Source organism: Nothoprocta perdicaria, unplaced genomic scaffold (genome assembly GCF_003342845.1).
Source record: "Nothoprocta perdicaria isolate Ctin4 unplaced genomic scaffold, notPer1 scaffold_5, whole genome shotgun sequence".
In the NCBI taxonomy this organism is placed as follows: Eukaryota; Metazoa; Chordata; class Aves; order Tinamiformes; family Tinamidae; genus Nothoprocta; species Nothoprocta perdicaria.
Window position 1 is genome coordinate 10,773,712 of NW_020455754.1, and position 17,430 is coordinate 10,791,141.

Consider the following 17,430-nt stretch of genomic DNA (forward strand, 5'->3'; position numbering starts at 1 on the left):
ACAAATACTTGTCAGCAAACAGTACATTAGCTGGCTCTTGGCAGTGAATCAAAACACATCGCGGAACGGAGCTGCTCGTGTTTACAGAGAAAGGGAAGGGCAGGACATGCGGTATAACGGGTAGCAACTCATTCTTTGGCCCATAGAAATGGGCTAAAAGCCTCCGAGAAACTGCTCCATGAATAGCAGAGAGGAAATATTTCTCCAGTTAGTCAAGACAGTTTATGGGCTGTGATTAATGAGACGTCCACCCGCTTTTTTTTTCCCTTAACAATAGCAGCACCCACCCAAGCAGGTTCCCCATTCGAGATGCAGTGTCACAAGAAAGCCACTTCCCTCCCCAAATAGGGAGGTTTTTACCCAGAAAGCACCCAGCTTTGGGCAAAGTCTCTGGCCTCCGCGCAGCTGCCCTACAAGAATGGCAAGTGTCACTATTGTTTCACGCACACTTGGTATTCGATATTGAACGAGGGCCTGAGTGCATGTAAATTGAATGCATATTAGAGGATTTTAATCTAAAACATTAGCCAGTTATTGTAGCCCGAAACATCTTGCTTAACTTAAGATAACTATATACTTAAAGAGGAAAAGTCTGCTAAAAGCCAGTCGAAAGAGGTTAGAATAACATCACGCAATGCAAAGGTGAGGAGGCAAGTGGAGGTAGCTTTGAGGATCAGGACTATAATGGGGTGGAAACACTTCCTTGCTGGGAGCCGAATTTTGCATGAGCTTCATGAAGCAGTAACAGCCCAGCCCATGGCTGCCAGCCTGGTCCCTGGGGCCATCAGCCCCTCTGTTTTGCCTAACTGGCTTTTCTTCAGCAAGTGCCGGGGCTGCTTGCCTTAAAAACATGAGATCGTTCCCATGCATGTGTGGTGGGAAAGAGAAGTGCAGCAGGAGTATGGGATGAGGCTGTGATTGTGATACAGAAACTTGCCAAAAGGGACTGGTCCCAAAAAATGGGAGATACACATGTTGTCCAGACCAGAGGAGCATCCTGAGGACTGAAACCATCAAGAAGATGGGAAGGCCGAGAAGCTGCCAGTTATGAGGGAAGCAAGGGATAGATGTTGACATCTACTGTGGCCCTCTCGCTGAGCAGTTTGTGTGGCAGGGACAAGCGTTTGCAGAATGACTGTATTTCATGAGAGAAATTGGGTCTTGATCTTCAGCTCTGTTCCAGAARGAAGCCAAGTGTTGGAACGCTTCTCAAGATTAAAAATGACGCAGAGGAACATGCTGAAATCTAAGACCCATTATCTCTAGGGAAGGAGCCTGCCCAGTGGCTTGGATGGGTTGATATGCAGGAGCAATACATCCCTTGYTTCTCCTGGTCTTCATAGGAAATTACATGCTGGATTGGAAAAGTCTTCCTACCTTCTTTTTCYAGATACAAACTATGYRTTTTATTTATTTCTACATGTACATCTGGGACATTTAGCACACAACTCTGCCAATGAGATTGTGATAAATGTTTCCAAGTTATCTGCAGAGCAAATCTTTTCTAAAARATACAGAAATGAGGATCAGGCAGGTAAAATTCTTCGTCTCAACCTGATCAGCGGAAAAGCCAGTTTTGTCATTGGGCCAGAATGAAGAAGTTCAATCCTTTGAAGTCAGCAGTGCTGAGCAGGAAGCTAGATGCAAATACCTGATCAAAGTGGGAAATATGCTATCTTCTGTTTGCAGAAGGACCATAACAGGTCTACAGCAAAGCACAGTTTTGCCAAGAACAGAAACATGGAGAAACAAGCACTTGACTGAGCTTTTGAATAACGGCAGATTGCACAACCATGCAATGGGATAATCCTTAGCCAGACCACTTGAAAAGTAATATTCCCTAATACTCTCTCTCCTGCTGATGTAAATTAGTGCTAACATAAGTTCTGTATCAATTTCTGTATGTTTTTCACCCAAGTATTCTTTAAATCATGCAACTCTTCACATCTCTTCAAAGATAGCAATGAAAAGGGATGGCTGAATCCAACACTCCAGGCATTTGTTATATAAACAGAACATTCATATTCACTTGTTTTCATAAAAATATGAATTGACCATTTTCCTGGTGCTATGCATTTAAGGAAGTATTTTCAATTATAGAAGTTGGCTGTTAGCCTCTTTCTGTATAAAAGACAAATATGTTTTTATCACCGTTGAAGTGCTAAGTTGTTAAGTTCCTAATATTTCCCCTGAAAAGTAGATTTGCTCTATATGATTTCACCTTAAACGTCACAGTATTTGCAGCTCATAACACAGGGCACATCTCATGAGTGATCTTTAAGCATGATTACCAAAGCTAAGGGTGGTCAAGGTCCAGAGCTTGGGCATAGGAATATCATTTCTGGGTTTTCCTGAGCTTTGGCACCAGATCTAACCAACCTCAACCAAGTGTTGGAAAGACCAAATAAAGCAAAAAACAAAAAGTTAAAAATACCTTAAATATTTTATGGAAACTGCAATCACTGAAAAGGAGACATTATAAATTTCTAGTGGTGAATGAGCCCAGTGAAAGCCATATGCAGCCTTCCAATTTGGGTCACAATACATGTGGAAATGGGAACACAATCCATGGTTCATCACACCACGTCACGACGCACCTTTGCACTTGGGCTTCTACAGCCTGGGAAATGCAGTTGGATGTTGATCCGTTGCATCTCCCACTGGGAGTGATTTTAGCTCACAGAAGCATAAATACACATTCTTCTGTGTTTCCACTAGAAAATCTCAGCACCATATGTTGCCAAAAACATTCCCAGGTCATGGATTGAAGAAATCACAGTGCCAAAACACGAAGCGGTGGTCACTGAACTGGGCACATAGCTGGGACAAGAATCCAGCCAGGATAGGGCCAAGAGCATCCCTCTTGGTCCAAAATATCCTGTCTCATGAAATCAGGCACACTAGAGTATCAATTCCACCTAACACTTGGAAATTCAGGTAGTTAGATGTTCCCGGTGATAAAAGTGATAAATACTCCCCAAAACACTTTAGTGTGCAATCCTACATGGAAGTTGGGAATTTTCCAAGAATCCTGGTCTATGACACATCACTAGGTAGATATAAGATCTCTGACAGCGGTCGTAAAATGACGAATAACTTCCAAATTGATGATTACTTAGGAAGAAGAGCTCTTTGCTCCTCATATTGCCTGTGACCATCATTTCCATCAGCCTGCCCCATTTCCCTGGAGACTCTCCATTCCCTGGACCTCTCTTTTGTCTTCCCGCTAACGCAGCCTGGTTCAGCACCATAATAAAATTGCATCTTTCATTTCACATAGCTGGGATGTTTTGTGGGAGGGGAAGATTTAGGCCCGGCGGTTTGTTATCATTTTAGCAGAACATGGCAATGGCAACAAAGCAGGACAGCTGATACAAATCATCCATTTTATAAGTTCTAATACAGATAATGCAAGGAAAAGAAACGAGTAACAGAAACCAGACCTTTCCGTGCGCCGGCTACATGCCATCCGCCGCCGAGCCATTTCGGTTCCTTCCAACATTTCACATATTTTTCATTAGATTTTTAGGGAGCCTTTGCACAAAAGAGAGGCTCCATATCCGGCATTGTGTAGTTAAAGGCAAGCTGATTGCAAACTGTTGGATCTGGTGAGATATCGCTACCAGACTCGTTTCCAGGAAAGAGAGAGGCATCTTCTGGCTCCAAGTCATTGGGAACTGGGCTTTAACAGCTTGCTCTGGGCTAAAGTCAGTCCTGGGGCAGCAAACATCCTGTTCAAAGTGGGAAAGATTGGGGAGCTGTTGCTCCCCAGCATTTGTTCATTTTGCACCATGCTGGGTTATCTCATGAGACTTTGATTTCCTCAAGAGAAGACAATTGGAGTTCACCAAGGACTACATGGCTTCACCAAGAAAAATCAATGGGAAGTCAACCCTAGCTTGGACTCAGTGGGGATTTCAATGTCCTCGTCAGCTGCCTCTAAGCCTTGACCAACATTATGGGCTATCKGCTACTGGTGACTTAATTCTGGGAWAAGATAGCACCCGTTATCTATAAATGATAGCACCCTTTATCTTATAAAGGAAACCCTTAGAGTTGCTTCCTTCGTAAAGATGTTCCTTGCACTGTCTTGGGCCAAGGTGAAGTAGTTCCATTCAGCTCGGCCACCAAGCTGCTTGGTCCAGAGGAGGAGGAGGAGGAGGAAAACCATCCGGAGCGAGCGGATCCGCCTGCCCAGCTCCTTGGCTTTGCACGCGCAGGCGGGGCGCTCGCTGCTGGTCGAGGGCCGCGGTCACCTCATGTCCCCGCAAGCCCCGGGCGCTCCGAGCGCTCCCACACACRCAGGAAGAACGTCCTCACACACCCTCAGCTCAGCGGGGCTCTTTGAAACACCCCGCTGGAGCATTTGTTTTCCTTCAAACTTGTTTTTCTTCCTTCCAAAGGTCACACCAAACGCGGGTCCGGGGTTCCCTGTTGCCGGCTGCTTTCGGGACAGGATTGACTGATTTAAGCCAAATCTCAGCCTCACGGATTGTTTTTTTTTTTAATAGCATGTCTTTTTTTATAGCAGCTGCACCATGCCCAAAATCTCTGTGCTGCATTCTGCCCATATCTCCTTTGTCTCCAGCTCCAGGGCAGCTAAGCCCAAGCACGGAAATGAGGGCAAAAAAGGAAAAAAAAAAAAAAAAAGCAGAAAAAGAAACCTACTGCCCTCCAACAGGTTTGGGTTTTTTTGAGGAATCATTTCATCAAATAAAAAAAAATCCCCCAGGAAAAAAATGAGTTAATGAAGGTGGGAAAAGCCGAAAATTTGTTTCTGCATTTTGTAGATGAAATGTGTTCACTTTTTTTTTCAATTTTTATTCTTTTTTTTTCCTTCTCTGATTAGTCAATCTATTGAAAACAGTTTCAAAAACCCAAGACAAATGAAATTGCTTCATGGAATCTCAGACCGAACAAGAGAACAAGGTTGTTTCACTCAAAAATTAAAAACGTTGCAATTCTGGAGAATTCTAAGCTATACACTGAAGAAAATAAAAGTAATCTTTTTTTTYATATAAAACTTAAAATCTCCATTGCTCCAAAACAAAAAGACTTTTTTTTTTTCAATTTATGCTCGTTTTCCATTCTTTTTAGAAAAATAAAGCCAGGAGATGAGATTGTTGAACAGACTGCCGTGAGGCAGTTTTACAGTTTCGGTGTCTGAAAGAGAAAATAGGAGATTACGGAAACATCCTTTTTTAAGTGATTCTTTTTCTAGCAATCAGTTAAGAGGGATGTTGCCAAATTTCAGCTTAATTCTGCCATAGAGGCTGGACAAAGAAATTCTCCTTTCCGGCAGTGTTGCTCCCGATTGCCTTGCAGGATCCCCTGCCCAGCAAACATCGGCTCACGGACGTAGAATTTGTGCTTGCTTTTATTTTGGAGCAACTTTGTGGAGTTTACGAGAAGATTTGGGGCAAAATCTTTTGTGAAAAAATAATCCTGGCCCGATACAATACACTGTAAAAATCCCATGGACTGCAGCCGAGGTGGGATTTCTCCCAGAGGATTAGAGCAGGGGGATATGAGATTGTTAAAAAGAGGGTGAAAACGTTTCCCTTTAGCATAGAATTCCCTTCCCAGGCACCGACATTGTATTTTTCTCCTGCTACGAAATGCCCCATGAGAAGCCTGCAAGGTTTGGGAATTTCGTTGTTATTTTGAAGCAATTCCACGAACCAGTTTGGGCACTTCTCGGTGTGAGGGTTTGCGAGCAAAAGCCATTTTGCTTCATTTCATTAAGCGCCTCAATTCGGGGATTTACTTCTAATCCTGCCCCAAAAATATCTCACAGAAAAGAATCCCTCATGCAACATCCGTGTTTGCAAACTGAAAAAGAAGAAACCGTGCTGGCCACCAAGGTCTGCTATTTTTGCTTCAATTTACTTCAGTTTTCCTATTTCCCTRCGCTTTTTTGCCATCGTTTCTTTCCCTTGCAGCCTGGCCGTGACTGACCACAGGAGGGATTCGAGCTGCACCGAGGCAAATTGGTTTAAAAGAAGAATTTGCTCAAGCACAAATAAAAATAAGGACAGAAATTTGTCCTGAGATCAGCCATGCAAATCTCAGGGCTCAAGTTTGGTGGCTTTTAGCCGGGATTAAGAACTCGATGCTCTGTGTTAATGGCAGCAGACGATAAGAAATTGGTATTTTCACAGCCTGAGAATTTGGTGGAGTCCCTGCAGGATGCACAGGAGCTGCCACAATGTCCCTGTGGGCTGCCACACTCCTGTGGGTTTTTCCCACCGAAAACACCGTTTCCCAGCCCTTTCCCATCCGCTCCTTCTTTCTGCATGGAGCAAAAAAACAGGGAAATGAGCCGTTCGTCCACCAGGTGGCACGAAGGGAATCGCCGCTGCGGACACTGGCTGGGATACTCGGACGGGAATGGGAATCGTAGTGGACAGAGGCGCTGGTGGCCTGGAGGACACGGGAACCAGAGGGGTGATGGTGAATAGGAATTCACCAACAGGCATCCTCTGGGATGAGGATGGAGTGGGTAGGCATTGATCGAGCAGGCGTGCAAGAATTGGGAATCTGGGTGTCCCATGGGATCCCCACGGGCAACCTGGTGCTCCCCATGGAAAAGGTTTCGAGGAGCCTTGGGTCACCTCGGCCATGAAAACAGAGCAGCAAACTGCAATGGGCCTGGATGCACATCCATGCACAGAGCAAAAAAAAAAAGAGGAGAAAACACAAGAAAATAAATAGAGAAAAACCCTCATCTTAGTCCTGCCCCGTAACYCAGGTAGGTGGTCAGGACACACCAACCCAACCAGGTCCAACACTCTCAGGATCTTCCTTAACCCCCACGGCCCTCACTTAGCTTATAGAACAACAGGAATTATCTCTATATATATATAAAGGGGATGTTTTTCACCATACACCCTTGCATCGTCCAAGCCTTTCGGAGCCAGCGGGTCCCCTCCGAGGGCAGCATCGAGGTGCGGGGAGCGAAGCGGGAGGAGCCCAGCCATTTCAAAGCCATTTCTGTCGTTGTATTAAAATATGTTTACATCTCGGCTCTTTATTAAACATAAGCAGTTTTCCCCTTGTATACATTTGTACATCTTCAGTGCAATCTGCTTTGCATCAGGCATTGGAATATCAGGATGGTCTCAGCCATGTTAGCTCTCGGGTAATATAAATAACGTGCCGATATTAAATCTGCTTTCAAAAATAGTTACATTACGATAAATTTGAAGAACTTGAAGGTTTTTAATCACCTCCACTTAGTTATTCAGGGGTAGGCCAAAAAAGCAATCTTTTTCACTAAAAGACCTAAAGCAGGCACAACAGAAAATTCTTATGCACAATAATTGCTTTCTCTACAAATATTTATATTGAGGATAGGAAAATATTTTGCAATTTTACAAATATCGGCCTCTCTTCATTTTTCCAGCACTTAAAATTTCGATCCAAAGAAACCCCCTCGAGGCTGTTTCGGGATGGGGTTTGGGAGGGGGGTTGTTTTTTTGTTTGTTTGTTTGATTGACCCATTTCAAGGGATCCTAAAAGAGGCCGTTGCTGCTGGGATTAAGTCCGCACGGCCTCATAGTGCTCTGCTGGAGCGGCGCCACCGGCAGCAGCTCCCTCTATTGCTCTTGCCAATATTGCAATTTTGCAAGAGCGGGAGCAGCTCCGGCTTTGCCAACAGCCTCCCCGCCTCGTCCAGTGGAGAGGGAAAGCCCGGGATCAYGTTATCTGCACCCTTGCATTGTGTGTGTTTGCTGTTTGATACAAARCTGCATCTCAAATATACAGAATATTCCAGAAAATACCAGAAATACCATAACTGGACTCGATCTCATAAACTGCCTTCCACTGTCTTAATTTAAGGGAATATAGAAGCAGATGGAAAGGTCTTCCACCAAGTAAGTTCATTTAGAGGGAAACTCAAAGAGCCACTTTCTTATTCTTTCTTGAAGAAAAAAAGACTAATAACCCTTAATAATAATAAGTGAGGCAGGTAAAATTGCGCTACTAATATGTATCCCAGGTTCCCATTTACAGTAATCAGTTATATTTAAAGTCAGTTTATAAAAAGCTCTGCTTTCTAATTAAATTAAGTCCAAATCCATCTCTCTATTATGCCAAAAGATGAAATCCATGAAAAATGCCAAACATCGCTGCACACAAATTGCCTTTTCCCAAAGAGAGCTTCAGCATCTCGGAGCACGTCCGGGYTGAGAGCATCCAGCTCGGGCACAGGTAATTGGTGCTCTGGAGGGTTTTTACCCCTGGTATTTGAGAAATAATGAGAATCAAAGCCATTAATAGAGAAGAAAGGTGATAGAAATGCTAGCGAGCACTTTTCTGTCATCCTGATATTATGTTATCTCTGGGCTGCAACTGCTAGTAGTTTTTCTGCTAGTAGTAATTCTCTTCTAAATCATGCACATTTGACACAACCCTTTGGTAACAAGGTTTGCCAAAACTGCTCAGACAGAGAATGGGGGAACACAAATGATAAATGGAGGAGTTGCTCTACTTTTCATAGATCTCATCCTACTGGAGTAGGACCATGCAGATATACACTAAGTAGAGAGGCGAGAAATGTGATTTTTTTTTTTTTTTTTGTGGCCAGTATCTTGTTTTTTTGCATGTTCATAAAAAGCAAAGATCAAATGCTCACATGAATTTCTGCAGCCTTGGATACAGGTGGTTGCTCAGCATCACAGTGCTCGGGAAGTCAGCACCGCGCTAAGGTGGCTATCATCTAGACCAAGCCAACACCATGATGCAGGAGGRCAGAAGTGCAGCATTCCTCAGCATTCGCCCACACCAAAACAGAAACTGCAAACACGTGTCTAGAAGCCACCCCAMGTCAGGTCCATGCATCCCCTCGAAGAAACCATGATGTCCCCGAGATGTGGGACCCCAACCTTCCCGCCCAGTGCACATAGCYTTTCCTGCTGAATTATTGCTGTTTCCATAATGTGATGGCTTGGATAGAGCAATCTAGCCTGAGAGAGARGCAATCCAAAAGGAAGGTCTTGATGCAATGTTGCTTCCCACGTGCAAACCACACATGTCGTTTTTGGGTAGTTTTATTGACTATGAAGCTTCTTCCCTTATCCAGAGGAGAGTCACCAAAGCCATGTCCACACAAAACTATATCTGAAAGCATCTCAGAGCATCCTTTCAAACTCCTACAAGAATTTAATCCTCAGCTATCCTGCACGCCTTCTCTTCCTCATCATTGGCGTAAAGGGGAACAAGCCCATGGATGTCTTCTGACCAGATACTAAATAGCTACAACCAAGATAAAACTTCARCTCACTGGATACCTCAGGGTCATGAGTGGAAAGCAGCAAGTTTCAACCCTACCCATCTGATGCAATGAGCTCAGCGACTTTTTCAAAGCGATGGATGGCAGCACCCAACAACCCAGACCTATGGTGCTGAATGCACCAACAAAAGAGGATYTGCTTCTTGAATTCACTTATATTTTGCTCCTCTATCTAGAGACAAACCCTGGAGCACATCCAGGCTGTTCTGCACCCATATGGTGATTGGTGATGATCTGAAACTTTCTTGCATGGACCAGAGAAGCAAAGTGCCCTAGGTGCATGAGGACAGCACCATCATCTGCCCAGGGAAGAGAAAGTGAGGGATTTGAAAGGTCTCTAAATTGGGGGCCATGGGAAGCAACAAGTGGACCACATGCACCTTCACACAAACAGCCGCATCTGCTTGTGCTTTCTTGACAAAATGTTGAAGTTTGACTTGAGCTTGACCTTACAACTCACAAGCTTTTTTTCCAGAAGAAAAAAAAAAAAAAAAAAAAAAAAACAGAAAACAGCCCAAAAGAAAGCAGGAATTCAGGCTGCAACCTCATGGTACAGGAGGAATTAAAACCAAATGAGCTGGATTTCAGCCTGTGCAGCTCAGGGCATGGTTTTGCTGAGGATGCTGCAGCTTTTGAGCGATCTTGGTCCACAACACAAATTTCCTGAGCTGCTCTCTTTACACCGGCGTAATTTGAGTATCTCGGGAGCCGCAATCAGACCTGCGAGCCCTTAGAGAAAAAGGGTTAAAAATCCCCTCTGCAGGCAAGATTGGGCTTTTCCAAAGCAAGATTGAGACATGCTTGTATTTCAAATCTCCCCCAGGACAAAGTTGTCTAATGCTAATTAACAGCTCTTCCCTGGGACTCAGACCCTCGCCCGAGGTTACTGGATTCCTTCCAGGGGATCTGGCCCCCCGGATATCTCACATGACTTGGACAAGGGGGCCAATATTTGATCGGCATTTAATTACCGCTGAGGACAGTCCCGGAGAGACAGCGTCCCCRTCCTGGCTGCTCCAGCTCATCCCGGGATGCTGCAATTTGGGGACACGCAGCAGGGAGAGGTTTCGATTTGCCAAGTGCAGTGCAGCCACTGACAAGCTCCTCTCCTCGGGGGATCCGGGGCTTTTCTGCAGTGTTTCGCTATTTAGCCCCGCGATCATTAAGCCATTCACTCCGTGTCATCATGTGTGTCAGTGGCAGGGTGAGGAGAGGAGAAGCTGCTGGCTCTGCTCCAGCGCTCTGATGTATGTGGTTCTCACCATGTCGGAGCTGCAGTTTGGCCCCAGAAAATGTGTTGCAGATTGGAAGCGAATTGCACAAAGTGCTGTCAGAGCAGGGTCGTCAGCTGGCAAGTGTGTCCTGGCTCTGCGTGTCTCCGTGAGCAGCTGAGATGTGTCCTCTCTGTGTCCTCCTGTGGGGACTTCCKCCAACACCACTTTTGTGGAGATGTTTTGATTCTGGCTCTTATAGTATCTGCAGTGGAGAAACTATTAACGAGCTTATGCCACCCAGCCCTTCCTGTGAACATGCTCAGTCATGCTATGTCTTTTAGCATCTTCTCCTCTGCCTTGGGGTCTGCACCTGGAATTACATGGTGCCACCTTCAGTCACTCTTGTGTATGTGTTGTATGCCACGGAAATGCCCCTAAACCAGACTGGCTTGCACACAGAGAAGAACATCAGACCTGCCTCTTCCATGTTGCAAATAATTCACAAATATGTGAAATCTTGGCCCTGAAAAGGAGCAGGAAAAAGCTCTCCAAGACTTCTGTAGGACCTGGATATCAACTATTGCCATGAATCTTAATTTGAGTGCTCTCACATTAAAAGCCAGACATACATTCACTAGATTTAAGAAACCATTTTTTCATGTATATGAGATGAGCAGCCCAAGTTTGGGTGCAATGAAATATTCCTGGGATATTAAGCAGATATGTGGCAGAAGTGCAGACCAAGGCATCGTGTTGGGGCACATGGGAGAAGCGATGCTCCCACACGGAGACTTCAGTCCAGACACAGTTAATGTTCTCCTCWTTCCCCCACCTTGAACTGCCTGAACTTCTGATCCGTCCTGCTGAGTCACGGTTATTCAGCRGACGATCTATGTCATCCTATATGCAAACAAGCACAAATTGACTAATTAGTCCCTGGGGTAGAGCCATTGATTTCAGCTGGAGCAGCAGCCAAAGCGCAACAGGGCTAACATCTTTAATCTACGCTCTGTTCCAGTAGCACAGCCTTCATCTTGCCCACAAGCCAAAGTAGACCTCTAATTACATGGATTTTGCTCTTAATCTTTCCTGGTCTCTGGAGTTTTCAGTTGCTGAAAATTATGGATTTTGCCTTGGAAGYGGTGAAGGTCTGCACAGCATCACCAAAACACCTCACCGACAGGACTGAGCCATTTTGGACCCTGCACCGAAACCAGTGCTGTGGACCATGTGGATCAGGACCAGGGATTATGGAGCAGGGAGCCGCCAGGAAAGCTGGATTCCTGTTCATAGCATCGCTCTCATTTATAGCCCCCAATACGGAGAAGCTGGCAGAGYTTCACCGCGCAAAGCGCCCAATTTGGACCTTTCTGCGTCATTTCAGAATTGACTTCTTGCCCAAACCAGGTTTCCAGTGGAAGACAATGAGCAGCTTGTACAACATGCAAGTGGACAGGTGAAAATTGGAAGCATCACCATGTATTTAAAGCAGCTTCATGTGAAAATGCATGGCTTTTAAATTACAGTCTGAGCCTTCTCTCCATCCTGAGCTTTGCTGCTTGTTTTCTTGCCCTAACCCATAACTTTGTTCTCAGCTATGCGCAGCTGAAGGGTTTGTGACAGTTACTGTCAAAGACTAAACAATAGATCGGAGATACGGCCAGGAATCTTAAGGTTTTGGTTTTTTTCAGAGTGAAAAAGACGGGTTGCAGCTGACAGCTGTCCATAAAAATTGTAACGTACAGATCGTATAATATAAACTAAAGAGAGACCAAAAGTACCACTGAAAAAAAGAAAAATGAGCTTGTTAGAACAGTCTGTATTACAGCTGTTTCCCTTGACAGTTTTCTGTACCCTAATACGCTCAACAAATTGGCAACCTGTCCTTATATATTTGCATCAGCATTCCCTTAAGGGGAATGTCTATATTATTCTGTTTTGGATAAAGGAAGCAGTTTGATATGACAGGTAGGTCAAGTGTTTCTTTAATAAAGCATATGGGTAGGAAGAAAGAAATAGGCTATTGTCAATGACTTGACAAATAGGTAGATATGCCCCCCTTGAGTATAGCCAGCCAAAGCTACTAGAGAAATCGCCCTTGTTATTTTGATTTAACCACTTCCCTGCTGAATACATCTTTTTTTTCCTGAGGAGCAGAGTACTCAGTAAAGGTCATAGCAAAGACATCTTTCTACAGCYTCTAGCGCGGCGTTAGCGCAGGTTGGGTTTCAGTTATGCAGAACAAGTCTGGGCCAAAGTCTCAACATCGTTTTTGCCTGCACAGATGTGTGTAGTACATATATGTGACACGGGAGCGTGATCGTCCTGCCTCTAGGCACTCTGTTCAACAAAGGTTGTCACCATAGTTGAGGCAGGGAGCCCTGCAGACCCACAGAGTGATGTCCCGTGTCCTATGAAGGTGCCTCTTGAGGAGGATGCCACGATGTGCCGCGATGYGGCTGGCCACAAAGCTCTTGCATTTGGTCATGGGCAAACATCTGAACCGTGCTCAAAGTGTGGATTAGGCAAACACCTATTTCGGGACTTTTTACAGCAGAGAGCACTCTCCCAATTAATTCTAAAGGCCCCCTTGGAGCTGTTAGGGTCTGCTGTACAAACACGTGGGAATGGGTATTTTTTTAAGTTCTTCTTCTTTACCCCAAGGACCAAGGTTTATAACTGTACAACTTGAAATAAAAAGACTCCCCTCGGCTTGCTTGGAAAGTAGGTTCATASACTRRARKTTTTTTTTCTGAAATTTGGCTAAAAAATTCAGATTAAGTCATTTGAACTAGCAAAGGAAAATAAAAATTAAAAAAWAATAATTTTTTAAAAAATATATATTAAAAAGAGAGATAATCTCTGTGGAGATTCCCAGTTTGCTCATGCCTAAGAAAATACCGCAGGTTTTTCAAATGTTGCATTTCTTGGCCACTCGGGCAGTGTTTTTGGATCCACTCCTGTCCCCTCCATATTCAGCCCTTGCCAAGCCTGCATGAGCATCTCTCCTGCCGCTCATCAGGGCATCTTCCAGGAAAGGAAGGTTTTTCTTTCCTCCTCATCTTCTTCTAGTAACTGGCTATTGGTGGCGTGTGCCAGACAGAGGTTGTCCCCGCCTGGGCTTTCTCTTGCCAACGATTCGGAAATGACACCCACTGATGTGCAGGAATCGGTCTCTTCCACTCCCAGTTATCCCCAACCTGGTGATTTCAGACACATTCTGTGCCAGATTCCCAAACAACTTAATATGAATCCATTTTGTACTAATTCTGAAATATTTTCCATCTCTTTTTCCTAGCATTATTATTATTATTAAGAACTTAACTTGAACTTCTCGGATTAGATAAATGCATACTTAGGGACTTAAAAATATTATCTGCTTCTTTATTATTTTATTCTTGCCTTTTGGCTATATTCAAAGTACTTATCCTTCTGGAGACTTTTCTGCCTGTATAAATCTGTTATTCCCCTAAATCAGCMTGCTTTCCTTATTTGCAAGTGAGCATGTTTTCTCCTATTTATAACTAAGCCTTCCTATACCACTGACCCAAACAAGGAGAGGGCCAGAGCTTGGCATTATCTTCTTTTTTTATTCTTTATATATGTAGAAAGCAGAATTTATGCCCCTGCTTCATGGAAATGACTCCTTTTCACCATACATGGTAGCACTCTGGGCTTGGCAGGCCACGTTGTGTTTTCCTTATTAAGCAATTACACAAAGTTAGCAAACAGGGAGCTGTTGACTACGTCGAGTGCAAAAATCAGAGCAGGATGAAAAGAGAGATGCAGGAGAGCTGAATCTCACTGCCTTTCTTCTCATGGCAGCCCACACACCAGAAGGCCAGACTGGTGCTGATGGCAGCAGGAAGACCATAATGTTACACAATGACTTCACCAAGAGCATGTTTTTATCAATTATTGCATTATTTGTCTCTATTTAAAGCAAAAGAGAGGTCATGAAGTCTCCATCCTTGAAGATATTTGAGAGTKATCTGGACACGGTGCTGGGCAAAATGCCATAGGTGTCCCTGCTTGACCAGGGGGTTGGACTAGATGATCTCCAGAGGTCCCATCCATCTCCAGCCCTTCTGTGAACCTTGCAGAAAACAAGTAATGGTCTTCATGGAAGTAAAAGACAGCAGAAGGAGCAAGATCTTCTTTTAGTAATATTCACGGAACAGGAACTGAGAGATGGGGCCTCTCAGTAACTTTTTCTGGAGTTTGAAGACACAGTTTGAAATTAGGGTAGACTTACATTTTTCTAATTAATAAAAACAGAAATGCTTGAATAAAAAAGAGATTTTCCTGCACTCTTTGTTTAGGAAAGCAAATCATATTTCAAAAGAGAATGTTTCTGTGGAAAGTTGCAGATGTTTCTAGTGATATTTACCATATTTTTGCATTTGGGTTTTTGTTTTGTTTTGTTTTCATGCTTCTGGAATCCTCATCTGGAGCAGTTCAGGTTCTGGTCACTCACTTTTCCTCATCTGTGAGCACAGAGTTAATCTTTTTGCGTCGTCAAGTCTACAGATACAAATTAGAAAGCAACTTATTTTGGAATAACATATTGTCTTTATTTCTTCCTTTAATGAAAACACTCCTCTTTCATTTGTATTTCAAAAAATTCTTTCTCTTGACCACTTTTATTTTCCTTTCCAAACATAAATTTCAACCTAAACTAAGTTGACATATTCCTTTTAATGTGTTTTTCAAATATGCTTAATGGTGCTGAAAGCTAAGGAAGCTCAAATATAATTCCAAGAGTCTGAACCCACCAGAATCCTAATGCAAACATTATTATAAAAACCCTGTGCTGGTTAGAGGTTTCAAGGAAACCTGGGTGTTCGTTAGCAAAATCAGAAATGTTATCTACAAGAGAAAAATGCGTTCTGTCATTTGGCATCTTGACCGCTGTTCCATTTTCTTTTATTCTACACGAGAAAATCTGTTTCCAATGTTTCTGCCACAGAGACTACGGAGCAGCGAGAGCTGAAAGGGGGGATTTCACGATTGTTATTCGGCTCACATCTGCCATGGGCACGCTCCCTTCCCCGCACATTTCTCAGGAGAAAATAAAACTGAATAAAGAGTAGTTCGTGCAGGAGGGGCTGCAGAGGAAGAGCATTTCCCCAACCTGCCTGGCATCCAAAAAGCCTCCCCGGCTGCTGGCAGGTTTGGAAAGAGCAGGGATTTGCTCCTCTATCTGCTCCCTGGGAGCATCTTTGTGATGGCACCTGCATAGACACGGTGGAGGCAAGTGGCCCATGTTCCCTGTGTTCCTCCAAGCACARCTGCGATTGCAGCTTCCAAGAAAAGGTGCAGAGGTTCCTATGGATGTTTTCTTTTCCCACCTCAGCAGGGCTGCATTTGTTTTTGTACTGAAATCTTCCGGTCACAAATGGACCTTGGGTTTCCAAATAGTACGTTTCCTTTAAGGGAAGGGGAGCCAAAACCAAAATAACCTTCCTGGAGAGATGCTGTCAGTGTGGAAATAATGCCAGACTCCTCTCACTGATGGCCACAAAGGAAGGATTTCATTCAACATCAGCATCTCCACATGGAAAAAAGTGTGCCATGAGCCTTTGCTATTGATTCAAGACTTGGAACTCCCTWTCCAAAGAGAGTTAGACCTGAGTTTGGGTCATCCTCTACCTTGTACGTGACTGAAAAGGGGAAAGAAAGGATGCTGAGAAGACAGAAAAAAAAAAAAGAACCTAGAGTAAAATCTGATCTCCAGTTGTGTTCAAAGACGAAGACACCAAGTTTGACCCCAAGCAGAGAAATGCTGGACATGCTCTAGGCCCACTGTCCTGTCCCCCAGTAGAGCAACCATCAAAGGTCCACACRAGACAACCTTGCTGCAACAGGAGCAGTTTGTGGCAGAGGAGGGTCCGGGATCTGGAGCACTCCATACAGCAATGTGGAGCTTAGTGTATTTGGAGAAAGTAGAAACATCCTGTTTCGCTTGCATCCTGGCCAAGTCTGCCAGCACTTTGCTTCCCCCACATTTTCCTGCGCCGATCTCATATTGTTGCTCTGCCAGGTGTATCCAGCACTGTGCAAAATCCCAAACTCCACTCTTCAGAGCCCCATCCAGCTGTTTCATGCCTGCTTTCTTATTTTGCTTATTAAAAAAAAAATCAAAAGATTCGATTATAKCAACCCTTTTTTTTTTCTTTTTTACCCCGGTATTTCAGATAGGAAATGATTTTGTTAGAAGAAACGATACTTTTGCTTTGCATAAATGTGCTCAGCAGAGCGAATTCATTCACAAGAATATTCTCGGCTTCTGAATTAGCAGCAAAATAAGAAAGGAAAGAAAACCTGAACTCAGTGAACCATGATCAAGTAATCCAAGGAAATCAGCATGTTCCTCTCCAGACAGTACAGAATAGCAAATGCTAAGACACCACAATCCCACTAATATACCTCTCCTCTTCATCCCAGTAAATGTCTGTATTTTCAGTTCTCATCATTTTATCGTGTGTTKTCCGTATTTACTGATTTATCGGGGAGGGGTGATTTAAGGCAGGATCAGTTTATAATCTAACAGCTAAAGCCTTTTTCTTTAACACATTTCTACCCTTCCTGAAAAGCTTATGCACACGAGCGCTAAACGTTTCACCAAGTGCAAATAAAAAGAATGTGATATGGAACATTTCTCGGCTCTCATTTTAAGCCAAGCTCATGATTTTGAAAGCTTGGATTAAGCAGCACTGCTACATTTTACTTTTTTATTTCTGCTTTTCTTTTTTGCTCTAGCTGTGCCTCTCAATGTCTTTTAATAGCAGTCTTCCAGGTTCACAACTCAGCATCCAGCAAGCACCATCTGATTGTTTTTCCTCCATCCTTGGCTTCTCTTTGGGTGGATTTGGAGACCCAATTCTGCTAGTGGAGAGGGTCATCCAGCAAAGCCCCCAG